Source organism: Callospermophilus lateralis, chromosome X (assembly GCF_048772815.1).
Source record: "Callospermophilus lateralis isolate mCalLat2 chromosome X, mCalLat2.hap1, whole genome shotgun sequence".
NCBI classification, from domain to species: Eukaryota; Metazoa; Chordata; class Mammalia; order Rodentia; family Sciuridae; genus Callospermophilus; species Callospermophilus lateralis.
In genome coordinates, this window is record NC_135325.1 from 53,747,839 (window position 1) to 53,760,893 (window position 13,055).

General features: G+C 36.4%; 1 pseudogene; it reads right to left on the bottom strand.

Moving 5' to 3' along the window:
• Nucleotides 1-348: 348 nt before the first annotated feature.
• Nucleotides 349-13,040, bottom strand: LOC143638543 (SIN3-HDAC complex-associated factor pseudogene; annotated as a pseudogene).
• Between the last annotated feature and the right edge of the window lie 15 nt (nucleotides 13,041-13,055).

The window sequence follows — 13,055 nt, forward strand, 5'->3', positions numbered from 1 at the left end:
AACCTAAAATCTTTATCAAACATTAATATGAAGGAAGGTAACACAAGATACAACATATAGAGTTAAGGTTCTCTCTGTATATTTAGAAATTACTTCCTCCTTCAAGATATTTGCACCAGAAAGCTCAGTCTGTTCTGCTTAATCATCAGCAGTGCAGGTTTGAATCATCAAACCTTGGTAAACCCTTAGGATTTCAAAATTATTAATAAGTACCTCTAGGGGCAAGACATGTTATTGAGTTATAACTAATTTTCTAACATGAGGGAAAACAAGCGTACCAGCCATCTTTAAAAAATATCCCAACCACTGCTTCTCAATATAGAAAGACTATAAACTACATATGGTTTATCATACAACAAATCCCATCTCTGTCCTCTGAAATTCCTGAATTACATTCATTAGAAAGGGATTTAAAAAATATAGCTTAATGAGCACTTTCCAGCAGCATTTAGCGGCTCCAAGATGGCTTTTATAGATAATCCCACAACATATTTTCTGCCTTTTTCGGTATGTAAGATCTAAAAAGGAAAAAAAAACTGGTATTCTGTAGAGCCAGAAGCCTTTTCTTTATCTGAGCCATCATCTGGTTACTGCAACAAGGAGATGGAGCTGAGGAGGCCCTTGAAATCCTACTGTGAGCATCCATATTGTGACATTTAAATTCTTTCTGCAGTATACTGATCTGGTTACTTTTTATAATGTTTTCAGATAGACTATTGTGCGCTTTTTTGTTATTGTTGTTTTAATGTAGTCTTTAGACTAGGTCCTGTCCTTGCATCTACCACGATTCCAGTTTTGTGGGTTTTGTTTCATTTTGTTTTTGTTTTTTGATCCTGATGGTAACTTTTTCCATCTTTTTATAAGCAGAACACAGGCCTTGCAGATGTCTCCTGAATGAGTCTCATGCAACCCAAAACAGCTCCTGGAAGTCATTTTCATAACGTTTACTGTCAGTAAATTGAGAACTGGAGGACTCGGTTCTGCAAATACAGCAACCTTCTATACTTCAGTACATCTTTGGCTTACAAAAACCAAACTCAATTCACAATAGCTAGACTATGGAATCAACCTAGGTGTCCCTTAATAGATGAATGGAATATTACTCAGCTTTAAAAAAGTAAAATTATGGAATTTGCCAGTAAATGGTTGGAGTTAGAGAACATCATGCTAAGCAACATAAGCCAATCTCACAAAACCGAAGGCCAAATGTTTTCTCTAAAATGCAGATGCTAATACAATATAAGTCAGGGGGCACTAGAGAAGAATAGTGTTACCTTAGATAGGTAGAGGGAAGTGATGGGAGGGGATGGGAGGGGATGTGGGGATAGTAAAGATAGTAGAACAAAACAGACATTATTACTGTATGTATATATGTGACTATATGACCAATATGATTCTGCAGCATGTGCACTGAGAAAAAAGAGAAATTATATCCAATCTACATATGATATATCAAAGTACATAAATGCATTCTACTATCATATGTAACTAATTAAAATAAATTAAAAAATAGTATTCCCAAAGCAGCCGATCCACATGCAATAGCATCTCCACCAGGCTTACTATCCTTTAAGCACTCTCTCCTTCTCAAATGCCTTATCTAAGAAGATTGTCTCCTGCAGTTCTGCAGTTGCTATGGCTGGACAGAAGGTGTAGATTCCTCCTCTCTCTGTACATGTGTGGCTCCTTTATAATGATTGTGTGTGTGTGTGTGTGTGTGTGTGTGTGTGTAACTTTTTTATTTGTTCTTTTTAGTTATACATGACAGCAGAGTCTGACATATTTATACAAACATAGGGTACATTTTATTCTAATTAGGATCCCAGTCTTGTGGATATACACAATGGTGAGATTCACTCTAGTATATTCATATATGAATATAGGAAAATCTTTCTTATTCCTATCCCCCCACACTTCTCTTCATTTTCCCCTGTCTAATGCACTGACTTTCTGTTCTTCCTCTCTGAGCCTTGTGAGTTAGCATACAAACTCAGAGACTGTTCAACCTTTGGGTTTTGGGATTGGTTTATTTCAATTCTCATGATACCCTGCAGTTCCATCCATTTACTGGCAAATGTCATAAAGTCATTCTTTGTGGCTGAGTAATATTCCATTGTGTGTATATATACCACATTTTCTTTATCCATTCATCTGTTGGGCAGTTAGATTGTTTCTTATAAGAAACTAGGTAGGCCAGAGGAAGTGGAATAAATTTTCAAAGTGCTGAAATAACTACCATCTCAGAACTTTATATCCATCTCAGAACTTTATATCCTTCATAAATTAAATAAAAACATGAAGCAAAAACATTCTTACCCTTAAAATAAATACTGACAGATGTTTTTCACACAGAAATGAAATTATAATAGAAATAAAAATAGACCATCAAATGCAAAAAAAGAGCAAAAGAAGTGGTAAATATCTGTATAAATATAACAGATCATTCTTATAATAAACTATTTAAAATATATTTGACACTTGAAGAAATTTATACCATTTTCTGATGATGGGGTTTTCAATTTATATAGATGTATTTAATAAGACAATTGCAAAAGAAGTAAAGGAAGGTAAAGTGGTTTTTAAAACTATAAGATTATGTATTGTTAAAAGTTACCTATGAGACAAGTGCAGTGGCAGACACCTATAATCTCAGCTACTTGGGTGGCTGAAGAAGGATGATCATAAGTTCAATGTCAGTATCTGCAACTTAGTGAGACTCATTGTAAAAAAAAAAAAATATATATATATATATATATATATATATATATATATATATATATATTCTAATCGATAGAGCAATCGCTAAAAATGCAGAAAAATATAGCGAAATTAAAAAGGAATGCAAAAAAAGTTGAGAAGAAGGCAGGAAAGGGAAAACAGAGGAATGAAAAATAGAAAAATCAGAAAAAATAATTAATAATAGTCCTAAACCCAAACAAATCAATAACTCTACATTGACTGTAACTGTTTAAACCAATTAAAACTTAGAGATTGCCAGAAAGGATAAAAATAATAATAAGGGCTTGGGATGTTGCTCAATGGCAGAGTTCTTGTGGGTTCCATCCACAGCACTGATAGATAAACAGATAAATAAATAAATAAATAATAAGGTAGTCACCTGTGGCCCTAGCATCTCAGGAGGTTGAAGCAAGAAAATTGAAAATTCAAGGCTAGTCTGGGTATCATTCATACATAGCAGGACCTGCCTCAAATAATAATAATAATATCAATAGATATATCATCAAAATACAATTAAACTTATAGTAGTATCAGAAAAATTATACCTCAGAGTACACAAAATGATCATGAAGAAAAGATAATATTATATGATGATAAAAGGATCAATTCCTAATGTGTGTGCATTTATAAATCATGGTTTCAATATATATGAAACAAAAACTGATAGATAGGAAATGAAAAATAGATGAATCTACACTTAGAGACTTTAACTCTGATCTTTAAGTAGAAGACTAGAAATAACACTTTCAATCTGAACTCAAATTATTTGCCTGAACAGATTTTTGCCAATATTCATTCTCTCCCTTTCAATTTGCATTTATTTTATACTCTTTTCTTGCCTACTTGTTCTAGATAGGATCTCCAAGCACATTGCCAAATAGATGGGGCAAGAGGAGTTATCTTAGAACAAAAGTTCCTGATCTTAGAACAAAAGAATCCATCCTTTGAACATCAAGTAAGATGTTAGCTGTGGAGTTTTTGTAGTTGCCCTTTATCAGTTTGGGGCCATTCCTTTCTATTCTTTGTTTGCTGGGTGCTTTTTTTTTTAACATAAAGATGTGTTGAATATTTTCAAATCCTATTTTTACATCTTTGTAGATGATCAGACAAAATATATCTTAGAGAATAATGATCATGTGCCTTTTGTCCTTTAGTAATATGGTGTATTATATTTATTTTTATTTTTAATTATTTATTATTTTTTTGTATGGATCTAGGGGCACTTATCCATGGAGTTATATCCCCAGCCCTTTTTAAAAATATTTTCTTTAGAGACAGGGTCTCACTAAGTTATTTAGAGTTTTTTTCAGTTTCTGAGGCTGGATTTGAACTTAGGATCCTGTTGCCTCAGCCTCCTGAGCCACTGGGATTACAGGAGTATGCCACCATACCTGGCTCTATTGATTTTTATATGTTGAAACAATTTTACATTCCTGGAGTATATCCCACTTTACCAATCCCAAGGTCACAGTCATGAAGATTGTATTGTATTAGCAAAAGAACAGATGGAAAAACCAGTAGAACTGAGCTGAATCGAGAAACAGCTAACATAAACACGGCTGATCAATTTTTTCCCATTGAGTTTTTGATAAAGTTATAGAGGAAACTGAACAGAGAAAGAGAAGCCTTTTCAACAAATATATCAGAACAATTAAACATTCATATGCAAAAATAAAACTTGACCTAGAACTGATACCTGATACAAGGTTAAGTTAAAGAATTCTTTAACACTTTAAGGGTTTCTTGAGCCAGGCAAAAATGTCCCTGGTTAAAAACCACTAATCCCAATATTTTTAGTCTTCTTTGGCATCTCTCTGACCAAAAAATACCTGACAAAAATGATTTAGAGGAAGAAAAGTTTATATGGGGTTATGGTTTCAGAGATTCAGTCGGTGGTTAGCTGAGTTCATTGCACTGAGCCTAAGGTGAGGCTGAACATTATGGTAGAAGTGGAGAAAAGCTGCTTAGAACATGACAACCAAAAGAAGAGAGAGCTCTGCTTACCAGGGACAAAGTATAAATCTCAAAGACACACCCCCAGAAACCTACTTCCTCCAGCCATAACCCACCTGCCTATAGTTATCACCTAGTTATGCATATCAGTGATTTACATCGCTCATAAACTAATCATTTCACTTCTGAACAATCTTGCACTTCTCTCACACATGAGCTTTTGGGACACACCTCAAATCCAAACTTTAATACAAATAGAATAACATAAAGTTATACATCTTTTTGCAGAAAATATAGGAAAAAATATTCATGACCTGGGGTTATGCAAACAGTTCTAGATGTGACACCAAAGGTATGATTGATGAGATAATTAATAATTATTTGCTCTGTGAAAGATACTGTTAAAATGGACAAAAAGGCAGGCTTCAAACATGGGAGATAAATCTTGCAAAGCATACATTGTACAAGAGATTTTTGCGCAGAATAAATTTTAAAAACCCTCAAAACTGAACAGAAGCTGAATGTGGTGGTGCACAGTTGTGATCTGAGTGACTTAGGAGGCTGAGGTAGGAAAATCACAAGTTTGAGGCCAACTAGGTAATTTAGTGAGACTCTGCTCAAAAAAAAAAAAAAAAAAAAAAAAAAGGTAAAATTGTCAGGGATGCAGCTCAGTGGTAGAGTGATCCTGGCTTTAATCACCGGTACTGAGAAAAGGAAAAGAAAATGAGCAAAAGAAATGAAGAGACATTTCACAAAAGGTATGGATGGCAAATAATTCCATGAAAAGATGTTAAAGATGATTAGCCATTAGTGAGATGCAAATCAATGTAGCCATAAGATACTATGACACACTTATTAAAATGACTAGAATTTTAAAATACTGGCAGTACAGAGTGCCCTTGACAGGTTGCAAAGCAACCAGAATTTTCCCACATTGCTGGTCAGAATACAAAACTTTATAGCTATTTTGGAAAACAGTTGACAATTTCTTGTAAAGCAAACTATACATTCATAATGAGACTCAGCAGTCTCACTCCTAGGTAATTAACCTAGGAAAAAATATATTCACACAGACACTCATAGAATAGTCATAGCAGTTCTATTTGTTTTGTTTTGTTATTGTGATGGTGGTGGTGCTGGGGCTGGGTCCCAGGGCCTTGTGCATGCTAGGCCAGCACTCTATCACTGAGCTATATCTCCAGCCCCTAGCTCTATTTGTAATAGCACAAAACTAATAACAACACTATGTCCTTCAATTGTTGAATAGATTAACAAACTGTGGTACAACCACATCACTATTCAGCAATAAAAGGGAACAAAGTGCACATTCACACAGCAACATGGATGAATCTAAGACGTATTATAATAAGTGGTAGAAGCCAGTCTCAGAAGATTACATAACATAGAATTTCATCCCTTAAAAGACAAACCATGGTTGATAAAGAATAGATCAGTGGTTATCAGTGTTTGTGTCGTAAGAAGCAAGTGTCATTATAAATGAATAGCACTACAGGGTTGTTTTGGTTTTTTTTTTTTTTTTTTTTGGTTGATGGAAATATTCTGATTATACAAATTTATTCCTATATTTAAACTCATATATCTGTCCCCCAAAATCAATTTTACTGTATCTGAGTTTAGAAGCTGATAAGTATAAAATATGTTCCCATTGTTGAATATTCTAAGGAATACATTTTAAATTTACATACCACTTTATAAAATGCTTTCATGTATGTATTCATCCTCACAGTGAAATGAGAAATGGGGACATTATTTCTATACCACATTTTTATGGGGAATGTGGGACAGTGCAATTGACTACCCCATTATTACATATGTATATAGTCAGTGGCCAAAGCCAAAGTGAAACTCAGCTTGTCTGATCTCCCATCCAAAGTTTCATCCACTGTTCATGCTACTTCTTCTGACTCACAGACCTCTAACTTCACAGGTCTGTCACTTGCCCTTCTAGGGAAAATCACTTTAATTTTCTGGGCCTTAGTTTCCTTCTCTGTAAAGTGGAAATGATGGCATCCATTTGTCAACGATATAGTGAGACCTGTTATGTTTTTGATGCTTCTTTCTTATGAGAGCAGCCCCTCCCCCACTGTGTAATTCCTACCAATTATGAATCAGCAGGAGTCCATTTCCACCACCAAAGAGCAGGACATTTCACTCAAAACATTCAATCTTATGGTGCCTTTCTTCTGGACACAGTGATTCAAAAGAGTACAAACTCCTTCATCAGAGACCTCTGGGGAAGAAAGTTGTGAGAAAAAAGGCCCCTGTCCTTCATAGCTTGACTTGTTCTTTAAAGACTGTGTGCACACATTAAGAACAGCTGGGCGACATATTTGCCATCATATGAAGAGTCTATTTGAGAAAGATGTCAACCCCAGAGCTCACAGAAAAAGGGAAGACACACAATTTCTTCTTTCCTTTCTGCTGGTGTGCTGAGGACAGAACTCAGGGCCTCACACGTGCTAAGTAAGCACTTCACTCTGAACCACAACCCAGTCCCAAAGTCTTAATGACACTGTTTGAGCATTTCAAATCCAGTTGTACCTGAAGCCAATTTTTTTCTTAAACTAATTAGATTTCTTTTACTTGTAACCAAAGGCTTACAAAGGTTGTAGACAGATTTTACATATATGTAAAATATATATATATATATATATATACACACACACACACACACACACACACACATACATGTTTAGCCCAACTCCTGACAATTAGCTAACACAGAGTAAATATTAATTCCTTTTGATATCTAACCACCTTCCCTAAATATACATAATTAAAAATAAATAGATCCAACACTATGAAATTTTCCCCTTGCTCCTCAACTTAAACTACATTCTACTTGTTGCCTATTTTTTTCCAGAATTTCTGAATGTATCCAGATGGAAGTTTCAAAACAATGGGACAAGGCACAGAAGAACACATCTCCACACACTGGTCCTATCCGGGACCTGTTTCCTACAAAATATTACTAATTATTCACTGTTTAGACAGTTTAGAAATTACCTATGCTTGATATTTTATTTAACCAGAGTCATACAATATATTACCTTTTTTGTCTGGCTTCTTTGCTTTACCACAATGTTTAGAGTTTCATCCACATTGAAACATGTACTTCATTTTTTTATGACTAACATTCCATTCATATATTTACCATACATTTTTTATCCATTCGGAATTCATTGGTTGACATACAAATTGTTCCCACTTTTTGGCTATTGGAAATGGTGCTGCTCTGAACATTTGTGTACAAATATTTGTATGTTTTACACCATTTTACAAATGTTTATAAAGAGTGAGCTGCAGTTGGACATGGTGGTGTACCCCTATAATCCCAGCTACTCAGGAGACTGAGGAAGAAGGATCACAAGTTTGGAGCCAGACTGGACAACTTAATGAGACCTGGTCTCAAAATAAAAAGTAAACAGGTCTAGGGATGTAAGCTCAGTGGTAGAGCTGGATTCAATGTCTAATACGGGGGGCAGAGGTGGGGGGAGAGTGAGCTGCATATATAGTCTCACTTTTTTTTAACTTTCAGAGCCTTAATTATATACTTGTTCATTTATATATCCATTTATTTAGCATCAATTTATACAAAACCCTGTTCCTCATAGCATTAATTTTATCTATTTTCCTAATGCTTTATCTTTCCCCATTTCTTTCATTCTTTTTTGTTTATTTTATTTTTACAACTCTCTTTTTTATTTTACATTTATTTATTTATTCTAATTTGTTATACATGACAGCAGAATGCATTTCCATTTATATTACACATATAGAGCACAATTTTTCATTTCTCTGGTTGTACACAAAGTAAGTCACACTATTTGTGTTCTTTATACGTATACTTAGTTACCTGTAATGATGTTCATCTCATTCCACTGTTTCTCCCACCCCCCTGCCCCCTCCCTTCCCCTACATCTCTTTTGCCCTATCTAAAGTTCCTGCACTCCTCCCATGCTCCCCTACCCATCCCCATTATGGATCAGCATCCTCATATCAGAGAAAACATTTGGCATTTGGATTTTGGGGATTGGCTAACTTCACTTAGCATGATATTCTCCGGGTCCATCCATTTACCTACAATAGCTATGATTTTATTCTCTTTTAATGCTGAGTAATATTCCAATGTGTATATACACCACAGTTTCTTTATCCATTCATCTATTGAAAGGCATCTAGGTTGGCTCCACAGTTTAGCTATTGTGAATTATGCTGCTATAAACATTGATGTGACTGTGTCCCTGTAGTATGCTGTTTTTAAGTCCTTTGAGTATAAACCGAGGAGTGGGATAGCTGGGTCAAATGGTGGTTTCATTCCAAGTTTTCTGAAGAATCTCCATACTGCTTTCCAGATTAGTTGCACCAATTTGCAATTCCACCAACAATGTATGAGTGTACCTTTTCCCCTAAATTCCTGCCAACACTTATTGTTGTTTTATTCTTAATAGCTGCCATTCTGACTGGAGTGAGATGAAATCTTAGTTTTGATGTGCATTTCTCTCATTCTTATCATAGGCAGTCTCATAGGGTAAAAGAAGCATGCACCTTTTACTTAGGCAATCTGGGGTCAAATTCCAGCTTTGTTAAAGGTTAACAATAAAACCCTTTGTAGGGTTAAGAATTATGGTGATCAATGATATCCAACTATATATGCACTAGAATGGCTAAAATATAAACACTTGGTGTTTAAAATTTATAGATATAAACTTATACTACAAATTTATAAATATAATTATAAAATTATAAATATATAGTTGTAAATATCAAGTGTTACTAAGAATATATAGAGAGCAATGGATTTTTCAAACCCTGCTGTGGTAGTATAATTGGCACAAGTGTTTGGGAAAATGATTTGACATTTTTAAAAATATTTTTTAGTTGTTGATAGACCTTTATTTTATTTATTTATATGTGGTGCTGAGAATCAAACCCAGTGCCTCACACATGCCAGGCAAGTGTGCTACCGCTGAACCACAACCCCAGCCCCGATTTGACATTTTTTTGATAGTCAAATATATATTTACCATGTTACTCAACAATTCCCTTCCTAGTTATCGATCAACGGAAATGAAAACATGGCCCACTAAAAATCTTAAACATGAATACTCATAATGCTGAGTGCGGTAGAGCATGCCTGTAATCCCAGCAGCTTGGGAGACTGAGGAAGGAAGATCACAAGTTTAAATCCAGTCTTAACTGCTTAGAAAGGCCCTAAGCAATTTAGCAAGACCCTGTCTCTAAATAAAAAATAAAAAAGGCTGGGGATGTGGCTCAGGACTTAAGTGCCCCTGGCTGGGTTCTCTCTCTCTCTCTCTCTCTCTCTCTCTCTCTCTCTCTCACACACACACACACACACACACACACACACACACACAAATGCTCATAACTGTTTTGCTTCTGATATCAAACAAAAAATAATCTGTGTTAATCTCATCATCTGAGAAGTCGATGTAAAATTAGATCAAATATGCGAGTGATCCACTAGGGAAAATCCTGTGAAAGCAAATGAAGGGGAAGCTAAGAGAGACTGGGAGGGTATCAGATCATGATGCAGGTCTTATCCTGAGTGAAAAAGAGTGAACCTGTGCAGTAGTGCAGTTCCTAGCAGCTGTGGGGGCTGAGGCAGGAAGATTGTGAGTTCAAAGCCAACTGAGCAACAGCAAGGCGCTAAGCAACTCAGTGAGACCCTGTCTCTAAATTAAATACAAAACAGGGCTGGGGATGTGGCTCAGTGGTTGAGTGCCCCTGAGTTCAATATCCGGTCCTTGACATACACACACCCCCCCCCAATGAGAGCGAAGGAGGAAAGTTGGGTGGAAACATCTTGGACTTCAGTGCAGTTCTAAGAAAAGTCCCCCATGGTGAGACCCTGTCTCTAAATTAAATACAAAAAAGGGCTGGGAATATGACTCAGTGGTCGAGTGCCCCTGTGTTCAATCCCTGGAACACACACACACACACAAAAAAAAAAAAAAAAAAAAAAAAGAAAGAAAAGAAAAGTCCCTCACACTATTGAGAAGTCCTTAAACAACAATCACCCATCAGAGAGGACCCCCTTCTCCCAGGAATGGGCCTTAGAATCCCGCTCACACTCAGTCACTGCAGGGAGCAGCCTAGGGGAAGAGCAGCTTTGGTGAGAACTCAGTGATGAATTTTAGAGCACAGATGAAACATCCATTAACAGAAGAATGAATTCATACAGAATGACACTACTTTGCAAGAAAAAGGAACAGACTGATGTGTGCAACGACAGGTATCCCAAACATGCAGAGTACAAGAAATCAGATGGGAGAAATCATACATAATTCTAGAATAGGAAGAATTAATCAAAAGTGACAGAAAGCAGATCACTGATTACCTGGCACCAGGAATGGGAGGAGATGGATGATAAATGGACACAAGGGACCTTTTAGAAATGATGAAACTATTCAATATCTTGATGGTGGTTGTGAAAATATTTAGAGTTTCATGTGACTCTTCACAATTGTCAAAACTCATCATCAGCCTGTGCTTTGAAAAATGAGTATTATAAAGCTGGCGATGAAGCTCAGTGGTAGAGCAATTGCTTCATATGCATGAGGCCCTTGGTTTCATCCCCAGAACCACAAAAAATACTTATATTTAAATTATCCTTAAAATAGATTAAAACAAAGGAGGATGTGAGCATGAGTTACTGCTGTATTCAATATTCAGTCCCTCTTCTTTAATAGCCATACTCCAATATTATTTGGGGCAGCAATGAACTAACCTGTCAGTCTGCCTCTGAAGCTATTTGCCCATGTAGTTCAATTCCCTAGCAATGAGATATAAGTAGAAGTGCTGTGCTCAGCTTCTAAGAGGGTAGCTCAAAGGGAGTTAACTAAACTGAGAAAAACTGCCCTTTTGTCCTTCCCGCCTTCTAACATTGTTCTGCTATGCAGATAAAATGAATTGGGCACCTGCGACTAGGCAGTCACCTTTAGGAAGGAAACTAATACTATAATTGGTGACACAAAGAATTTGGAGCTTAGGTCCCATGTTGCCAGGGAACCACCATGCCAGCCCTGGAGTTCTTCCCTTTAGCCTTTTTTTTAAATATGAGAGAGAAATAAATCTCTATATTATAGAAGCCACTCTTGTTTTGGATTTTTCCATTCCATGCAGCCTATGTTTGGCTAATTCTAACTTAATGTGTTCTCCAGAATCAGACCTGATTTCAAGTCTCAACTTTTGTCACTGACTAGTCATGTGGCCTTGGGCAAGTCACTTCACTTCTGCATCTCTGCTTCCTTATTTGTGAAGTGATGATAATGATATATGTATCTTGAGGACTAATATCAAGAAGGACTCAGTGAGAGTATATACCAATGCCTCTCCCTTGGAGAGTAGCAAGCTTCTTACCTGGAGAAGACTGTCAACAGACAGAGCAAGTGATTTCATGGGCTGTCAATACCTGAGCACAGTGAAGTATCTCTGGGCTGAGGTTGTGGCTCAGTGGTAGAGTGCTCACCTAGCACGTATGAGGCACTGGGTTCGATCCTCAGCACCACATAAAAATAAACAATAAAATAAAGGTATTATGTCCACCTACAACTTAAAAAGACATTTAAAGTATCTCATCTCTGGGTTCCCACTGCCTTTGTTCATACCTCTATTAAAATGCTTTGAATATAATAGTTAAATCTCTTTACCTGCCTCTATTCCCTTAAATTTCTGTCTTTACTTAATTCTTCATATTTTCTGAAAAAAATCAAGGTAATGACCCCATAGATTTAGTTTCAGATGAATATACTGTGAAAATTCATTGCTTGTTTTTGCTTCATTACCTCCTCCTCTTTCTGGTTCCTTTTAAATTCCTGCCCTCTAGCAATGCTATTCTGGTTGTAATCAAGACTATGTCAGTGATATCATGTCCTCTCAGTATGAATGGCATCTATTGACTAGAATTTACATTTTTAGCTATGACTTCTACCCTGCAGACTCATATGTCCAGTTGTCTGTAGAATATCACTGCTTCTGTAGCCAAGTCAGCACCTACACAACTATTCTTTTTTTTTTAGTTGTAGATGGACACAATATATTTATTTTTGTGTGGTGCTGAGGATCGAACCCAGTGCCTCACATGTGTGAGGCAGGCACTGTACCACTGAGCTATAGCCCCAGCCCCTACACAACTATTCTTGGCACACCTTGCTTGTAGGCTTCTGACTTACAGATTCAAGACACTGATCTTTCTCTCTTCCCTCTACCTTCCTCCCAATCCAACTGCTCACCATGTCCTCATTTATAACTTTGAAGTCACGTTTGGTAAGGCAGTCCCTTGTAGACATCCTATTTCCCACCATGGTGAGCCCTAACCA